General features: G+C 40.0%; 1 protein-coding gene, 1 long non-coding RNA gene and 1 pseudogene across 2 annotated transcripts in view; 2 read left to right on the forward strand and 1 right to left on the reverse strand.

Annotated features, from left to right (window-relative positions):
* The window catches only part of LOC120534718, a 278,943-nt pseudogene that overhangs the window by 180,232 nt on the left and 79,852 nt on the right, over nt 1-18,859 (forward strand).
* LOC120533412 (gastrula zinc finger protein XlCGF26.1-like) overlaps nt 1-18,859 on the reverse strand; it is an 80,464-nt gene that overhangs the window by 11,246 nt on the left and 50,359 nt on the right. The gene's annotated exons all lie outside the window — the stretch shown is intronic.
* LOC120533496 overlaps nt 2,631-18,859 on the forward strand; it is a 61,324-nt gene continuing 45,095 nt past the window's right edge. The window contains exons 1-2 of the long non-coding RNA XR_005634518.1: nt 2,631-2,654; nt 3,268-3,319. This is a non-coding gene — a long non-coding RNA (uncharacterized LOC120533496). The remainder of the gene's footprint in view (nt 2,655-3,267; nt 3,320-18,859) is intronic.

An 18,859-nucleotide genomic window follows, 5' to 3' on the forward strand; every position in this document is an offset into this window, starting at 1 on the left:
AGATACTCTGGTTGCATGAGACAGAATTTGAACTATTTGGGCAAAACTCAAAACACTGTCTCTGGCAGTTCTCATCATCATTGAAGCATGGTGGTGGCAGCATCATGCTATAGGGTGCTCTTCAGCAGCAGGGATGGAAAAAGTGGTCAGAACGGAAGAAAGAATGAATGCAGTCAAATACAGAGAGAACCTTTTGCAAAACCTGCTCCAGTGTACACACCACCTCAGACTGGGTAGGTGGCTTTCCTTTCAGTATGATAATGACAAAGTATACCACAAAGACAATGATACACTGGCTTTGGGGCAAGTTTCCAAGTGTCCAAAAGTAGTTCAGCTAAAGACCACACTTAAACCCCACACAACATCTGTGGAGAGACCTGGCAGATTTGCAGATGCTTCCCATACAATCTAACAGAGCTTGAGAAGAAATCAGGTCAGGCTGGGAAGCAAGCACTGGTAGAGTGTGTTGTCACACCCACAACATGACAAAACAGCTTGCAATCCTTGTTGGCAACCCCCTGTTCAGTAGGGTCCTGCAACTGGTCCTCCAACACAATGCAACAAGTCCCTGGACGTAAGAGATGCTTGTATGTTTGGTAAAGGGGCTGAACATTCTATCCTACAGGTTTATTTTTAACCAAGAAAAGAAACATAACCAATTGTATCATAAATATTTTGTCACCTTGAATAAAGGCATCAGCCAAATAAATAAAAGTAAATGTAGTTGAGTGTTAGACCGATATTTTAGGAGAAGTCCATTATTCAGCAAGAATACAATTACCTGTTGATAATACATCCATTAACTCAATTAATAACTAACTACAAGATATACTGTATGTATTTTTTTAAGATTTGGTACACTGTATTAATCCCAAAGCGATATTGTCTCCCCGCATGACCTCTATGGGACAGAGTGTGAGGTCGGCCATTATACAGCAAGAGCCCCTGAAGACATTTTCAGGTTAAGGGCTTCGCTCAAGGGTCCTTCTGGCAGTAAATAGATTTGAATCGGCATCCTACCAAATACTAGCACATGTATGAGATGGATACCATCATTAGTAGAATAAAGTGGTTATGAACCAATCTATTAATAAATAAACTCAACTACACTCATAGGTTTGTAATCTCAACAAAACCAAATCATTTACTAAATCAACTGCTCTGTTAAGAATTCTTAACTTAATCTAAGTTTACTATTCAATTTTCTATGTGTAGGTTTTTCCGGTTTTACCCTGTGTATTAAAAACTAAGAACCATATGCCTTATATTTGTTATATCAATTATCATGTTATGTATTCTTGGCATGTGTACATTTTTTTTAATAAAAAGTAAACGATCCTACACTACATGTCTCGCACGAATACTCAGAAGAATTTAAATACCTGTACACCCGAGCTCGTAACTCAATGGAAAATGAGGTCTAAACTTCGTAGGAATAAAACGTAATTGTCTCTCTGAAGTGATGTTCGGGTGATTGTGGGATTTATTAAAAAATAATTTATCGTAAAAGCGCTTGACAAATAATCGTTTGAGTATTTGTGCCGTTTTAAACGGAAACACAAGGAGGTTTAAGTTGGCTAATTGTTCTCATTTTCAGTCCCACCTTTAATCAAGGTACCCCAAACGGTTCTTTTTTGGCCAGATTTGTTCTTAGATACTGATCGGAGGAGGTTGTGTGCGCGCTTTCTCTTATCTGATGGAGTTATTGGAACACAATGGCTGAACTGGTGTACTGCCCTCACGAGTGTATCTTTAATTTAACCGTGTGTTGCGGTGGGCGATTTACTTACGTCTCTAAAAAAAAAAAAGCAAAGCGTAGTTTGACTATGAAATTGCCTTCTCCTCAAGCTCAAAGAATTCGGGGATCCCACGGAACACGGACAGGAGATACGGCTAAGGATGGCGAAGTTTCTCGGTGAAGTAGAATCAAATCTCGGCAACACGAAGTGGCGCGAGTCGTATACAGAAAACAATGAATGGCGAGTACCGAAGGACACACAGAAATGCAGTCGAGAACAATCTTTAACACTCTGTAGCGTAGCGTAGCGTACCGTAACTCGGAGATAAGTTAAAAGATAGAAACAAAATCCACATCAGAAAAATTAAGAATCCAAACTCGAATCACTTACCTTCTGCCTCTGGGTAACATGCTGTTGTGTGTTCGAGACTCAACCGTCTCGTTCCACTTCTCTAGTTCACTGCTCACAAGTTAAAGACACGAAACGCACGTGCACGCCAGTTTTGTTTTCTTCTCTATTGTTGACGTCACATACGATGCTTGGCGAGAAGGGTATTGTTGCAGACCGGAAACATTATGGGCGGATCTGAAGGCGGGATAACTGTAAATGCAAGTGGATAGTATTGGCTAATTCAGAATTTCAACGAATGAGATTATTGTTACTCTATGACAATCAAAAACTCACCTGTCCAATTATCAGTGTTTCAAGTTGTCTATCAAGTGCAACTTTAATCAAACGTTTCACAGTTCGTGATCCCTACCTCTTTGAGGTTCTTCTTAAATAACCTGCCGTTGTACTAAGCGACGAAACTCCATTAAACGAAAGGAGACAAAAAAAAAAAGTAGCTGTGGCGATGAAACTTCATTAGACAAAAGAAGAAGCGACGAAACTTTGCTCGTATTTTTGACAATGGAAGTAAGTGTGCTGCGAAATTAAAACGTTTGATAGTTGCAGTTTTTTCGTATTTTTAATAACTTTGTTTAGCATGGTTATGTTTGTACCGTGAACCTTTACGTTTATACTAATATTCACTTTCGCTGCAATAATTGATTTCTATTCAAGCTTGAAGTGGATCGGCACTCAACGGTACTGGCAACTCTTTAAATTCCACAAGACGAGTTTCACGAGAACTCCTTGACTATGCCTGGAAAACGACAAAAACACGTTTACAAACATCTAGGAAACGCTTGATCAGTTATTCTGTCGTGAAGTAGGCTTTTGATAAAGTTCAGACTGACTACAGTGGTGCACGATATTACCTTTTTTTCTTTTCAGTTTAGTTCCTTATTGGAGTAATGTGTCTAAATTGTAATACCAAATCTGTGATGTTTTGTTTTTGTACCGTCAATTTTAATAGAATTTCATGGTAGTTTTGTGCAGATGATGCCTGCCATATCTAAACTGTTGAAGACTTTCCTGCAGTGGGCAGTGCGCCACTAAATTATACGTGAGTCAGACTGACAGTCGCGATGTGCACAGAGCCTTTCAATTTAATTTCAAGTGACATTTATATTTTTTTTCCTTTCAGCCAGCTTGCTACAAGAATATATTCTGGAAATTGGATGTTAATGAAAAATCAGGTAAATTGCAAACACCCATTTCTTAAACTTGTAATTCACTTGTTGTGTTTGACTTTCACTTGTCTTTTTTTTTCTTTCCTTCTATTCCTAGGACATCCATGCTGGTTCAGTAGACTGTGGAGTAGACACGTTGATGGTATTTGAATATGAACTGTAAGCTTTATGAAACTTTACATTTGTGTTTAGGATTTCAATACTTTTTCACTTATTCTCTCTCTCTCTCTCTCTCTCTCTCTCTCTCTCGCTCTCTCTCTATATCTATATATATATATATATATATATATATATATACACACACACACATACATAAAGTCCATGGCAAGACAGAGTCCCTCCCACTAACAATTCGCGCGAGAGCGAAAGCATTTGCCAAGAATGTTTTCATTAATCAAGAACGAAAGTCGGAGGTTCGAAGACGATCAGATCCCGTCGTAGTTCCGACCATAAACGATGCCGACTGGCGATCCGGCGGCGTTATTCCCATGACCGGCCGGGAAACCAAAGTCTTTGGATTCCGGGGTGGGAGTATGGTTGCAAAGCTGAAACTTAAAGGAACTGACGGAAGGGCACCACCAGGAGTGGAGCCTGCGGCTTAATTTGACTCAACACGGGAAACCTCACCCGGCCCGGATACAGAGAGGATTGACCGATTGATAGCTTTATCTCGATTCTGTGGATGGTGGTGCATGGCCGTTCTTATTTGGTGAAGCGATTTGTCTGGTTAATTCCGATAACGAGCGAGACTCCCTCCTGCTAAATAGTACAGCGACCCCCGAGCGGTCGACATCCAACTTCTTGGAGGGACGCCATCCAGCCCCGTCCCTCGCTCTGGGAAGTGGGGGTGCGGGTGCGGCGGCGGTCCTCCAGTTTTCAGTCACGGACAATTTGTATGTTGCTTTCTACAAAGTTCCATCTTTTCATTCACTTACAGTCGTATCCTAAAACCCACCCCGTTTGGACATCTGTGTCTTTCAGGAAGTGTTCACCCATCACTAAATAATTATGCGGCGTATTAGCTACGCCGCAGGTTGGCTAGTAGCCTACTCTTTATCTGACTATAGAGGAACCCTTTGATTTTTCCATCCATCCATTATACAACCCGCTATATCCTAACTACAGGGTCACGGGGGTCTGCTGGAGCTAATCCCACCCAACAGAGTTCGCAAGGCAGGAAACAAACCCCGGGCAGGGCGCGCGCACCCACACACTAGGGACAGTTTAGAATCGCCAATGCACCTAACCTGCATGTCTTTGGACTGTGGGAGGAAATCCATGCAGACAAGGGGAGAACATGCAAAATTCCATGCAGGGAAGACCCGGGAAGCAAACTCGGGTCTCCTAACTGCGAGGCAGCAGCGCTACCCACTGCGCCACCCCCTTTAATTTTACTGCCAGTCTTTTAAAGATGCTGATAATATTTTTCTTCATATGTGGCATACCTTTAATTGTAGCATTCATCGAACGTGCCCTCCACTATTAATGACACCCCTTATAAAAAATTTAAAAATATTATTGATGAGAGCTTTTCTTTGAATAAAATTGTTTCAATTAAAAGTCAGATGTTTCTCATTTTTTCCGTGCAAGGAGACATTTCTTCAGCAAACTTGGATTTTTTTTTGTAACCCTTCTTGCTAATTTTTACAAGGGGTGCCAGTAATAATGGAGAGTATTTTATTTATCCTTTTTATCTTAGGATGACATGTCTGTGACTTGCATATTACTTTAGGTAGTGTCCAGATTGGGGTATTCATAATACTCAGAAATAATTGATGTATCCTAAAAAAAACTATTGAGATAGTAATTTTAACAGTTTGAATTCCAAAGTGTCCACTTTCATGAGAAAACTGGAGTGTTCAGACCAAAACCAGATAGCTTGCACAAGGCAATCACTTCATGTGACAGTCTGATGTATTTATTTGTGTGTCCACCGTGTAGGAGAGCAGGCTGGCTGTGTGGCTGAAGAAGGGCAGCGGACTCGAGAACAAGGAGCTCAGGTTTATGAGGCTGCAGAGATCAGCAGGGCCTCCAGGAGGACTCAACATGAAAAACTGTTGGAGTTCATCATAAAGGGCCATGGAGCAGATGATCACTTGCTGGCAACTTAGCTCAGATAACAAGTAAAACTTTATTATTGTAATCTAGTAGCAGAGAGCTATGATGACTTTATAGTACCAAACTCTTGTATTTGCTTGTCCAACAGGCTGTTGTATCTCAAAGATGTCATCCAAATAATGATCATTAAAGATGACGATCCTGAAGTTCACCGGGTAATGACCTCTATACAGTAGAAGATGAGGAGCTGACAGATGGCCTCTACAACTACCTGATGAAGCTCTGTCAAGAGCTGTAGGTACTTTTGAAAAGATCAACAGAGTTCACGTCATTCTGGATGTGCTGATGCCGGTGGCTCATTTGACTTCAGTAAATCTCTGAGTACAGAAAGTGTCTCCATGAGTAAGAAGCAGAAGGTCTGTTCATTGATGGACCAGCAGACAGTGAGTGGGACGTCATGTGGTGTTGGGAGCAGACGGTCCTTTCTGTTTCATATCAGCATCATCTTTCTGTTAATCAGAATACCATTTTACTTGTAGTGAATTTAGACAATAATATAAACTAAATACATAGAAATGTAAATATATGTTTAAAGTGAAATTTAAAATATGCATTAATACACTTTTAGTATTGGTTAAAGTAAATCTTTTTTACTTTTTTTAAAGTGAGCGAAGAGACAAACCTGTGCTTCAGCTGTTGGAGTACAAAGACAGGCAGCATCACTGAGGCTTTTCAACCTGGGATTCCATCGCAGCGCCTCCTCTATTAAACGAGTCACTTGCTTTATTTGTCTTTGGCCTTTTATATTTCTGAGTGTTAAACTGACTGTGCATAACAGAGTTGTGTACTATTGCTGTAAATAATAAAGGACACTTTGTTGATTAAGTTCTGTATATATGACATTCTTTGTATCTGTTTTAGCCAATTCATGCCATCTGGATTTTTTCTTTAATTTTTATAACAGCCTTGTACAGTTTTATTACCTTTTTGAACTTTTACAAGCAAACATGAATATCCCCATTGCGTATTATTTATATATAATATATAGAAGTGGGCGTACTTCAGTTTATTCCCCGATTTTAAATCTGTTTGTTAGAATTCATAAAGAAGATTAATTTTTCTTTCAGTTCAACTGACCCATCATTATTGTTAATTGTAAGTATTTCTTGAAATGGTTCTACAATTTATACTGAATATTTATTAATAAAATTTTGTTTTTGGTAGTGACAATAATGAGTGTTTTAATTTGTGCTGACCAATCACCTCGCATATTAACACAACTAGAACTGATAGATTTGAGCAGAGCCTCCTCTTGTATCAACACCGTCTACAAACGGCACTTTGATGGACTCGCCGGTAATCCCACAGCTTGGAAACTGAGCATCCTGATCAAGACTTTGCTGTTTACTTCCAAACAGTCTACAACAATAAGGGTCTTACTTATCTTTATTTAGGAGTCACATTTACAATACAAGAAATACTGAATTATTTTGTGCAAGAAAAAATGTTTTGTGTAGCAGCACCATGTAAATACATGTCAATGTCAACATAAACAGCGTATGGAATGTATGTTTACTCTTCTTGCTGTTCTGATGCATATTTAGTACACGTCCATTGTGTGATTTGTTTTGAAACGCTCACCAAAACACTGACTTACCTTGCTATTAGCACAGTAGAAGCAGGTTTGCTTGTGCACTTAGAATATTTTTTCTGTTGCTTGCATATGTGAAGGTTTACTATTTTAAAACCATAACTCACTGCCAGAAACTTGTTATTCTAAGGTCTTGACATTAAGTGTGTGTCAGTGTTTATATTTTAGATACACTATATCTATACTAATAAAAGGCAAAGCCCTCACTCACTCACTCACTCACTGACTCATCACTAATTCTCCAACTTCCCGTGTGGGTGGAAGGCTGAAATTTGGCAGGTTCACTCCTGACAGCTTCCTTACAAAAGTTTGGCAGGTTTTATATCGAAATTCTACGCGTAATGGTCATAACTGAAAGCAGTTTTTCTCCATTTACTGTAATGGAGATGAGCTTGAAAGCCGTGGGGGCGGAGTTTCGTGTGACATCATCACACCTCCCACGTAATCACACAGTACGTAGAAAATCAGGAAAACCTCCAAAAAGCGCTGAAGAAAACATGCATTATATAATTTAGAAGGCAGCGAAACAATAAGAAGCGAGCGAGTGACATATACAACCATGTTCATGAGTTCTGCTACTTCGGAAACAAAGCACGATGTAAACCTACACTTTAAATTAAGTTCATAGACAGGCTGCGCTGGCGTTTGTAATTTAGTGCCTGCCCATATAAGGCCGTCCGTCAGCGGAAATCCAATAGCAAACTCCCACTAAATATTCACGGGTTAAGGACTGTGCTTATGGAGAGGAAGATGAGATGGTCAGGGTGGTGTTTGGCACAAACTCAGCGAAACTGCGAGAGAAAGTTTTAAGTGCCAGGACTAAGGTAACATTAAATACAGCCATGGACATAGCACGAGATGGCACCAGCACAGCTGGGAACCTTCGATGCATGTACACCGAGTGGCTCACGTGAACTGGCGCAGTGCACAGATAAAAGCAACAGTTCCAAAGAGTGCTGAACAAAACCGAATTACACAATTGAAAAGGCAGCAAAAAATATGAAGCGTCTGATACATACAAGCATATTCATAAATCCAGCTACTGCGGAAACAAAGCACACGGTGGAAAAAGTCAATGTCCGCTAAAGGAAGACAGTGTAAAAAACCCGTGCATGCAGTGTGTCAGGTCTCAGATAAAGAAGAAGACGAGCTGTTTATTGATGCAGTAAGAAAAATCGATGAATGAAACCTGTCATCTTTACAGCGATTGACAAACACGGAATGTAACTTGAACACAACACATCCTACAAATACGAACCTGATTGAAAGAAATAATGATAATCAAATCCTTGATGACAGCAACACTCAGTAACACTCACAAAACAAATACTGTATATTGACAGTCATGTTACGTTATTTTTAAAATGTTCCCTTTTCTTTTCTAGCTTTTTAACACACTACTTCTCCGCTGCGATACGCGGGTATATATATATGTATATATATATCCCGATCTACATACTCGAATAATGGATACTTTATTCGCCATCAATGATTGTTTTGGTAAAGCCATACTCAGTGTATTCATTAGATGAGCGGTAAAAAAGTAAGAGCGAGGGGAGGATGACTTATTGAGGCATGCAGGCTGTAGTGTGCGTCAACTCTATCTGAAATGCACGATCACATTTAAAAATATATCTTTTCAAGTTCTATTTAGTCCATATGTGTCAAACTCAAGGGCGGGCCACATCCGCCCGCGTGTAATTATATCCGCCCGAGATCATTTTATATACTGTATTATTGTTATTAATGGCCCGGGTATATGAAGCGCTGGTAACACAATAAACTACAGATCCCATAATGCAGCGCTTCAGCTGCCTTGCTGAACACTTATCGCGTTAATCAAGTCTAGCTTATGATGCTGCAAGTTATTGCGAAGCTAGCTCACACGATGCTGAAGAGAAAAGTTGATTCTGAAAATAGAGCCTTTAAAAACCGATGGGAGGCTGAGTATATGTTTACTGAACCCGTGTGTCTCATTTGTGGAGCTAATGTGGCTGTAATTACAGAATTTAATCTAAGACGGCACTATGAGACAAAACATCAGGGTAACCTGAATGCAATGCAGAAGATACAGAAAGCAGCATAATTAAATAAGAATCTGACACTTCAGCGGACGTTTTAACCCGTGCACAATCACAAAGTGATTTCAAGTGAAGCTGCTTTTATGGGAGACACAAATGCACCAGTGCAATTTGCCCCACTTTCCCTGTTGCCAAGTAATGTTGAACCAAGTCGTCACTACGGTGTTCCCAAATACGCACTTTGCTGATAAACTGAGCGCACTGAGTTTGCACGGCGCTTTGGTGACTTTGAAGAACAAAAAGTCCGTCTACATGCGGCTCGAACCTTGTGCATGTTTGGTAGCACATATCTGTGTGAGAAGCTCTTCTCAGTGATAAAGACTAACAAAACAGCACACAGGAGTCGCCTCACTGATGAGCACCTGCAATCCATCCTGAGAATCTCCACAACACAGAACCTCACAGCAAACAGAAACGAACCTGTGGCCAAAAAAAGATGCCAGGCGTCCAGCTCTAAAATGACATATGAGCAAAGACAACTGAATGATTTGATTTGTTATTGCTGAAAGGAACACATTTTATTTATATTTCTAGGTTTTGTTATGCAGCATGTTCATATTTGAATTTGTATAATTTTGACAGGATATATTTTTATGAAGAGCAAAATCTTTTGGGATATTTAAAATCTAAGTTTATTTTTTATATAAAATTACATAAGAGTAAAGAAATTTGAATGTTTGTTCTTTTAACGTTTACTTTATTTCTAACTTGTATAATTTAGACAGGATATATTTTTATGGAGAGCAAAATATTATAAGTTGTTTAAGGTTTGAGTTGATTTATTCACAAATAATATTCCTGTCTGTTTTTACCATTCCTACCAAAGATATTTCTGTCGACTAAATAAAAATTCTTTCTATTTAAAATTTAAATAGAACTTGAACAAATCTGATAGTTCATAATATCCACGCAGACTTACACGTAAGAGCGGGAGTTATCCGTTTTAACAAGCAGCGTATTGCACTGATATGAAATAGCTGTGTGTGTGTATATGTAGATATGTATGTATATGTATATATATGTTTATATATGTGTGTGTGTATGTATATATATATGTTTATGTGTGTGTGTAAATATATATATATATATATTTATATATATATATATATATATATATGACAGCAACACTCATCACTCACAACAGTGACAAAACAATTACATTGACAATCATGTTACGTTATTTTCAAAATGTTTCCTTTTCTTTTCATTGCTTCTTTAACACACTACTTCTCCGCTGCGAAGTGCGGGTATTTTGCTAGTATCATTATAAAATGCAACAGTCAACACATTTATTATACACAATCCTTGAGTCTCTTCAACGCCCCTTGTACAACTTGATTTCTTGGCCCCTTTTGTTATGGCGTTCAGATGTAAGCTAAGAGAAAACGTGATAAGGCAGACTCATGTGTGGAATGCTTAGACCTTGAGTCCTTTGCACAAATATTTTTCCGTTAGCTAAAACAAAGCATGGTTTTACATGGTTTTTAAAGCTTACTTCTCAGACATGAATTAGTACAAGGGAACGAAGAGAACATTCGTCTTCCACACTACCTGTGCCAGCTCTGTAGGGTCCAGGTATGGCCTCATGCCACCAATAGTCACGCTGACCGTAGACACATGCAAAATGAGTGACAAAACAGATGAGGAGGGAAAAATGTCAGTGGCCTCCCTCCAGATGTTAAACCATTCATTCCTGTTTTGGGGGTCGTCTCTCTCATTGTTGCACACCCCAGTGCAACAAAGCAGCTGAAACTGAGGAACAAGCCCCTCTCCTACTTAACTGACCACATCAATAGCCCAGAAGTTTCATTGACTTGATACTATACTCTCATTAAAAGGGTTCCTTTAATTTTTTGACTAGCATATATATATATATATATATATATATATATATATATATATATATATATATATATATATATATATATATATATATATATACACTAGACATTAAGCCCGTCAAAATAACGGGCGCAAGAACAGTAGTGCATAAACATTTGTATGAACAGTCTATATTAAATGGCAAGGGACCTTGTATGTGGCTGTAATATGTGTCACTGTATTGTGTGCCTTTTAATTTTCTCTCTCAGTAATACTGGTTTGTATTTCCGTAAAATGCCTGTAATTTTGTCGTGTGTGTGTGTGACTTGCGCGCACCTGTGTGTGTGTCTGTCTCTCTCTCTGCACAGGGAATACACAGGAAGAGACTGAACACGTGCTGTGTGGCCCTGCGCATGCACACTTCAGCAGAAGAGACACACACACGAACACCTGGACGCACACAAGGGTTTTATTAAAGAGGATATCTATCCTATAGAAAACTACATTGATGTAAACCAGTTTTTCAGTTTAAACTATGACAAACAAGAAAAAAATGCCTTATCAGAAATAGCATTGCCAAAATAAATTCCCAGCTGTTCAGACTGAATTATTTAATGGTTCAGACTTGACAGACTCAGTGCAGTGTGTGCTAAACTGACCAGTAAAGTGGAGTCATTTACAGCTGTACAGGTTGTTATGTCAGGGCCATACTGGAGTATACAGACTCGGTGTGCTCTTAATATGCAGTTTGATTGTGTAGACATATAGGATGATGGCCACCTGAACTATCTGCCATCTCTATCTTGTTACCAGTCGTGATGCTGATGCCAATCAGTGCCTGCTGTACAGTTGGACTCCTGGCCTCCTCCAGTCTCAGAGACCCTAAAGACAGGCTGATGTGTTCAGCACACCACTGGGACCTGATGGAGTCAAATGGAGGATAAATGAGATATGAAGTACAAACAAACATCTGTCACGTTTTAATCTCTAAATGTAACTTTTGCATAAGTAATCTATATATGTATAAAATTCTTTTCGTGTTTGAAATGGAAATTACGCATGACCATGCGAAACGGAAATTACGTATGACCAGAGAACTTATTATAATACAGGAACTAATCACTTCGTTTGTGGACACCATATTTATATTGTCTTTACAAATTGATATTATTTGTGTGAGAGTTATTTTACTGATATTGAAAAGAAGTAAACACAAACACGCCGATCTATCCCATAGAAGTGCGCCCCGCATCGCCCTCTCCCAGCCCTCTTTTCTGGTCTCCAGCGCTGAGCCGTCCACCGCCAGGTGTTTCTGACAGAGAAGTTTTATTTTCGTCCACGTGACTGTCACAGAAATGCCACATTGTAAGTTAATTAATTGGCAGTACTTGATAGTATTAGAGAGGAGGAAAACAGCTTTGGATCTTTCTACTTTTTAACTGCACTGAGCTGTAAACAATGTGAAGACGAGACCGCCTTCAGCAACTAGTGGTCATGAGAACAAAGTGGACGCTCAGAGGTGCGGAATGTCGGCCTGCTCCGCCGGGTCGAGAGCTTCGCAGTTTCGGGCGGCGTCCTCTCTTCTTCCACTGTTTGTGATACTTGAGTGCCCCATCGGCTCCTGGGAGAGTGGAAATCTTTGTGAATGAGTGCAATCGGCGCCATCGAAGCAAGACGCTGCATGACTACTTACTGCCCTTAAGGTGAGTTCAGGTCACTAAAACCCCGCAAAATTCAAGGTTACTTTTGTGATGAATTATTATAAGAAGTAAATCACAGGCACATAGTGCAATGTTGTCAGGCAGAAATTTGGACAATCACATAGAAAATGTAATTTCTATACCACAGCGGTTGTGTAGCACCTTTCACAAGGGATCTGCTACCGAGAGATGATCCAAATACATTTAAGCTGCTGTTAGTGCTACTTACCTGTTGTGTTATACCGTCTTTAAAATGTAGTTTACCCGAAACCACCCCAGTACTGCTCAATGTATCTTTACTTCTTACATGTTAATGTTTTACTGTTTAATAATTTATATACTACATTTTATTTTTATCCCTTGCACTCAGTGAGCGATGCCACTGGGTAATCAGCTAGTATGTATTATAATAAACATATATTTGATGATCTTAAAGAGGTATTTAAAATCCCAAAAGTAATAAAGGTCCAATTAAGTCAAATAATTGAATACCCTGATTAACAGGTGCACAGTCATAAAAACTGCAAAATTATTACTCTGTTTAAGACATAATATTTGCTCTTCACAGATCGTTTAACATAGTAAACTTTATAATAAAAATAATAATTGAAATGTGACTATTAGCACTAACTGTGTTTCTTACATTTAACATTGATAACATTTAGAGACAGCGAATGGATTCTTTAAAGTTACAATTTTATTGCCAGCTTTCTTAACATTGTCTATTCCCTGAAACATGAACATGAGAGTGTCAAGTATGTGATTTGTAATATTCTGTAATCATAATACAGCTAAAAAAACAAACTTGAATACGAGATCCACAGGCAAGAAACTGACTAGAGCTGCTGGTGTGTTGAGAACAGACATGAAGACCACAGAATATTTGACAGACATCAGCAAACAAAGAACAGAGGCTGATCTGCAGGCAGAAGGGGCTACAATGGAATATTAGAAATACTTAAATAAATGTTGATAAATAGTAATGAAAGTAATAATCACATTTCAGGGTTGTGTATTATAGAAGTAAAGATTTAACTCTGACAGATTGTTCAACGTTTAAAATTGTAATTCGTTTATAGCCCGTCTTTAAGGTGAAAGTTAAATGTAGGCGACTATTTTATTTGGACATTTGAGTAAACAACAAGAGTCAAATATTTGTTTTTATCTGACTGACTTAAAGAAGTAGAGTCCACACTTAAGTCCACGTCAATCCATTAAAATTAGGCGGACACAAATTTGTATAGTTATGTTCATTTAAATTTTTTTCAGACGTTGTTTAGTAACGATAAATATCTCATATCCAAACTTTTGTTATGATTATTTTTTCAAAACCACTAATCATAAATGACGGTGGTAAAAATACAGTGCAGTCTTAATACTGCACTCGACAATGCTATGGTGTAAGATAGTGGCACTAGTAGACTATCATCGCAGATGTATTTTACAAATAGAAACTCCGTTTCTTAGTCACTTTATCTTGACTGTCCACCTGTAAAAATGATCTTACACGTCCACCTTTAGGAATTACTCCCACCTTTCTTTTTACGTATCCATAAAGCAATTGTCTTTTCCTACAATTCTCAAACTAATTTGTAGAACACAACAGATTTATAACAGAACATTTGAACTTTTTTTCTTCTTTTTTTGTCTTGTTTTAAGCTTGTTTGTTTTACAAGTAACTGAACTCTCGGTTTGCAACTGAACAGCTCCACTCTCCTCTCTCCTCAATCCACTCTACAACAACAGTCTCCAAGATCACCAAATTCCTCTTTCTGTTATGTAAGATGGTGTGATCATAGGGGGTTAGGACACGTGACAAAGTGGAGAAGGAACTCTCACACGATGCTGAAGACACACAAATGACCAGGGCTGTTACACACAAATTATGCAACTCAGGATAGGTTTCCTTGTACTCCTGGAGGAGTTTACACACAGTGGACAGGTCTGTTTCCTTTGAATATTTTTTGAGCAGCATCTGTTTTGCCACAAGAACTTAATTTTTCAGACTTACAACATCTGCTACAGTGCCAGCCATCACAGCCAGAGGGTGCAACAGGGTGGGATCTAGAAATGCACTAGATATGGGTGCAAGACTAGATATGGCTCTAATTAGGTCAATATTCTTGCGTGAAAATCTAGTTTCCATTTCTGAAATGGCCCTGTCAAGGATGTTGAGCAGGGATCTTTTCAGAGACTGATGGGGGGAAAACGGTAGGGTCACCAGAGTGTGTATAGCCCAAGGTTGACAGCACAACACTTTGACCCAGGTGTTTCTTCATTGTCCTCCTTCTCTTTGTTGGATGTGACTCATCCTCAGCAGGAGATGACACTCCCCAACAGTCATGCTCATGGATGTTTTTTAAGGAGTCCAGTGCTGAACTAACAACCTCAGAAGCACTGCACAGATCGACTGACTGAGACTGTAGAAAAGCATTTGCTGGTTTCAAGACACCAAGCACCTGCACTGGGAACTTACCAATCTCAAAGAAGTGATGCCTCTTAATTTGGCATAGCAGGCCTGATGCCTCGGTGCACAGGTCAACTGCAGCATCATCATCCTCTGTCATCTCAGATAGGATACTAAGGATTTGTTCTTGATTGTCCACAGTGCACTTTGTCACCTCATAGTGGCTTGTCCATCTGATCTCAAGCAGCCTTTTTAGACAAGGTGCATCGTGTTTATTGAGCACATAGTGGTGGAGAAAAAAGTTGTAGAGTGAACTCGATAGGCTAAAAAATCTTTTTGCACATGGCTCACTTTGCATGGCATGCAGAACCACTAAGTGCAGTTGGTGGTTGTAGCAGTGGATGTATGGGACATATCCGTCAAGCCTGTTTTGGAGCAGAGCTTGTACCCCACCTCTAACCCCACTCATCACAGAAGCCCCATCATAACACTGGCTAAGTATACTGTCAGCACTGTGGCCAGCATCAGAAAGGTGTAACAGGATCTCAGAGGTGATGTACTCTTCATCAAGTTGTTGCAAGTCAAGCAACCCAATAAGATGCTCCTCTGGCATGGAATTTCTGACAAACCGTATTATCACAGACACATTTTCCACATTGCACCTATCCCTGGTCCCATCACTTTTGAGGCATAACCCTGCAGAATCAGCACTTTCATATTTTTTCCTGACCTCTCCAAGCACCATGTCAGCCAGTGTTTGGATAATTTCATTTTGGATGTCCTTAGATGTCTATTTTGCATTTTTTGGGACACCCTTAGGAATGCTTGCTAGCTTCTCATCCATCTCTAACGTATATTCCATCAGTTTTAGAAAAATACCTGAAGCAATGTCATCATCATTACCCGCTGCATTATGTCTCAAGGTTTCTGCAGTCCCACGGACCCCCAACTCATTTACAAAGAGAAACCTTATAGCACTGCCAATACTTACAGTAGTAGTACTCTCATAGTAATGTTTTTTTTCAAGTTGTGTTTTACCAACCAACATTGAATCCACAGTCCCCCCTCTGGCCTCTCTGCTTTTATGCTCAGTCCAGATGGTTGAAGCATGCACATGGTTGTGGCTGGACACATGTCTCTGTAGCCCCTTGTATCGATCAAGTGCTGCTTTCCAGTTGTTAAAACCAGTTAAGGTAAAAACTACATCCCTCTCATTAATAGTGCTGCCATATTTCCGACAGGGGAAACAGAAGCATGCATCCCGCACAACAGAGTACTCCAGCCATGGTCATGTGCAGTACCAAGCAGGACTGAATGATCTTAATGTTGTTCCACCAAATACACGTTTGGGGTAACTACCCAGTATTGGCTGGGATGGTGTATTGCCATTTAAGTCACTGGGTAGCTGAGCGGGTTGCTTTGGGGCAGCAATTATTGGCAGAGGTACAGGAGAACCAGTGCCTGCTGATGCCACAGGAGTAGACATGCTAGCTGCTGTCTCTGATGTACCATCAGCAGAATCATTGCTACTGCTATTGGTACAGGCAGGGGTAGCAACACACTTTTTAAAGGCTTGGAAAAAAGGATGTATCTCACAGCATTAACCTTCCCTTTGTGAGCTGCTGGAAGCTGGGGAGGAAAGTGAATAATCTTTACTAAAATCGCTGTGATTACATCAGTATATGAAACAAGAAAACTGTTGAGTGCAGAGTTGAAAGCTGGGGCGAGGCATTGTGTTGGGTCTGACAGACAGACACAGGTCCTCCAGTCGGCTCTACAGTATGCAGCAGACAGGCTCACAGTGGTGCTTGTGGGATCGAGAAAGAAGCACTGCTCTACCAGACTGAAACTGTGAGAAGAACAATTGACTAGTCCCCCATTGACTGTACAAATATTGATGGATTTTTTAGTTGTTAATAGTCTCACGAGTCGCTATGATTTTGACGACAGAGGTTTGCTGCTTCCTCAAAGCCTCCCGCCGTTGCGCAGCTTATTTTGCTCTACCCTGCCTACTGAGAAACCTGACACCGGGTCATTTGCATACTAACAGTGATTGGATGTTAAGCTGGGGGGAGGGTGAGTGGGGGATCTCTGCGGAGTGCTGTGTGAGCTGCGCACAGAGCACGGAGGGAAAGAGCGAACAAGAGGTGAAACCTATCATCTCATTTGTGCCTTTTCCTGTGGATTTTTCAGCTACTGTAGTAAATCTTGTCCATATTTAATTTGTGGGTAATCTATTACTTTCTTTCTCAACTTCTAAAAGTTTGATTTAAGGGGGCAGGATGTTTGTTTAAGGGGGCATTTCCCCCTCTTGCCCCAGCGTAGAGCCGGCCCCGTTAAAATGTCGGAATTTTGGCAACTAAAATTTGAAAATCTCCATATCCTTATCATTGGTACAAATTGAAAGCTGTACACCAATCAGTATTTGTAGAAGTAATGCAAACAGGTTTTCCCCAGAACCTTCACTTCCATTCCGGCAGTAAACAGTGCAGTGTCACAAACTCGACTGAGAGACATAGCAAGGTTTGGGGCAGCCATCCGTATATTTCCTGGCTGCAAAATTTGCAAAATGATAGCACTGATTTGCACGATTCAGAGTCCAAAATAGAACTGAGGGTATAGGGGAAAGGTGGCGGCTTTTAAAGGCCAATATAGGAAATGACATCAGAGGGGTCGGAACCGGAAGGGTCTTCATCCATAGGCTCGGGTCCGGAAGTGACGGCGAACAGGTCGGAAGCTGACTTTCCCGTGAAGTCTGCAGAAAAGCGAGACAAAAAAAGAGTCGGTGCACTCTGCTACGTCCTGACCTGGCTTAGAATTACCCTGATTCAAGCCCTTTAGCTGCCTCTCATGCGCACGGGTGTGACAGCAGATATTGACGAGAATAGTCGATGTCTGTCCAACTTGGTTTTTTCACTTCATCTTTTGAATTCAGTTTTATCTTCTTGGCGAGTAGACAGTTCATTATAAATGTTGTTTCTTTCCTTAATTATTTGTGATCCTAACTCACCATAACTAAGTGAATTTATTCAAAATTGAAATTACAGTTTCACGTTATCTATGCGAGATCTTATTTTCAATTCTTCTTTTAGCAGCTTGGTTAAACAAGAAATTTCATACATCCAGGTACAGGCCATCATATTTAAGCACAAGGAAGTACTGCTTTGTAAAATTTTAATAGAAAATACTGTTATTATGGTTCTCCCTGCGTGGAGTTTGCATGTTCTCCCCGTGTCTGCGTGGGTTTCCTCCTACAGTCCAAAGACATGCAGGTTAGGTGCGTTGGTGATCCTAAATTGTCCTTAGTGTGTGTGTGTGTGCCCTGCGGTGGGCTGGCGCCCTGCCCAGGGTTTGTTTCCTGTCTTGCACCCTTAGTTGGCTGGGATTAGCTCCAGCAGACCGTGACCCTATAGTTAGGATATAGTGGGTTGGATCATGAATGGATGGATGGATGAATACTGTTATTACCACCCATTGTTCCAAAATGGATTTATAATTATAAATGAACTAGAGGGCTTCGCTCACCAACTCCCCTTTCTGCACTACACACCAGCAACATTGTATCTCTGCCGCTCGCGTATGTGGATTTCACTTTCATCTAACAACAAAACTTTTAATTCTCGTGGATTGGCCTTTTCATTGGGATGAAACACTACTTCTCCCTGACGGCAACATGAATTAGATGATCTACATGTCTCCGACTTATAGTTTAAAGCCAAACAATATCTACATACTTCTGTCATATCACCTATGGCCATATTTTCGCTTTTACCTTTTCATCAATATCTCATTGTATTTTAATTCTGTGTTTGGAATTATATTGTGACA

This window comes from Polypterus senegalus, chromosome 8, assembly GCF_016835505.1.
Source record: "Polypterus senegalus isolate Bchr_013 chromosome 8, ASM1683550v1, whole genome shotgun sequence".
Lineage (NCBI taxonomy): Eukaryota > Metazoa > Chordata > Cladistia > Polypteriformes > Polypteridae > Polypterus > Polypterus senegalus.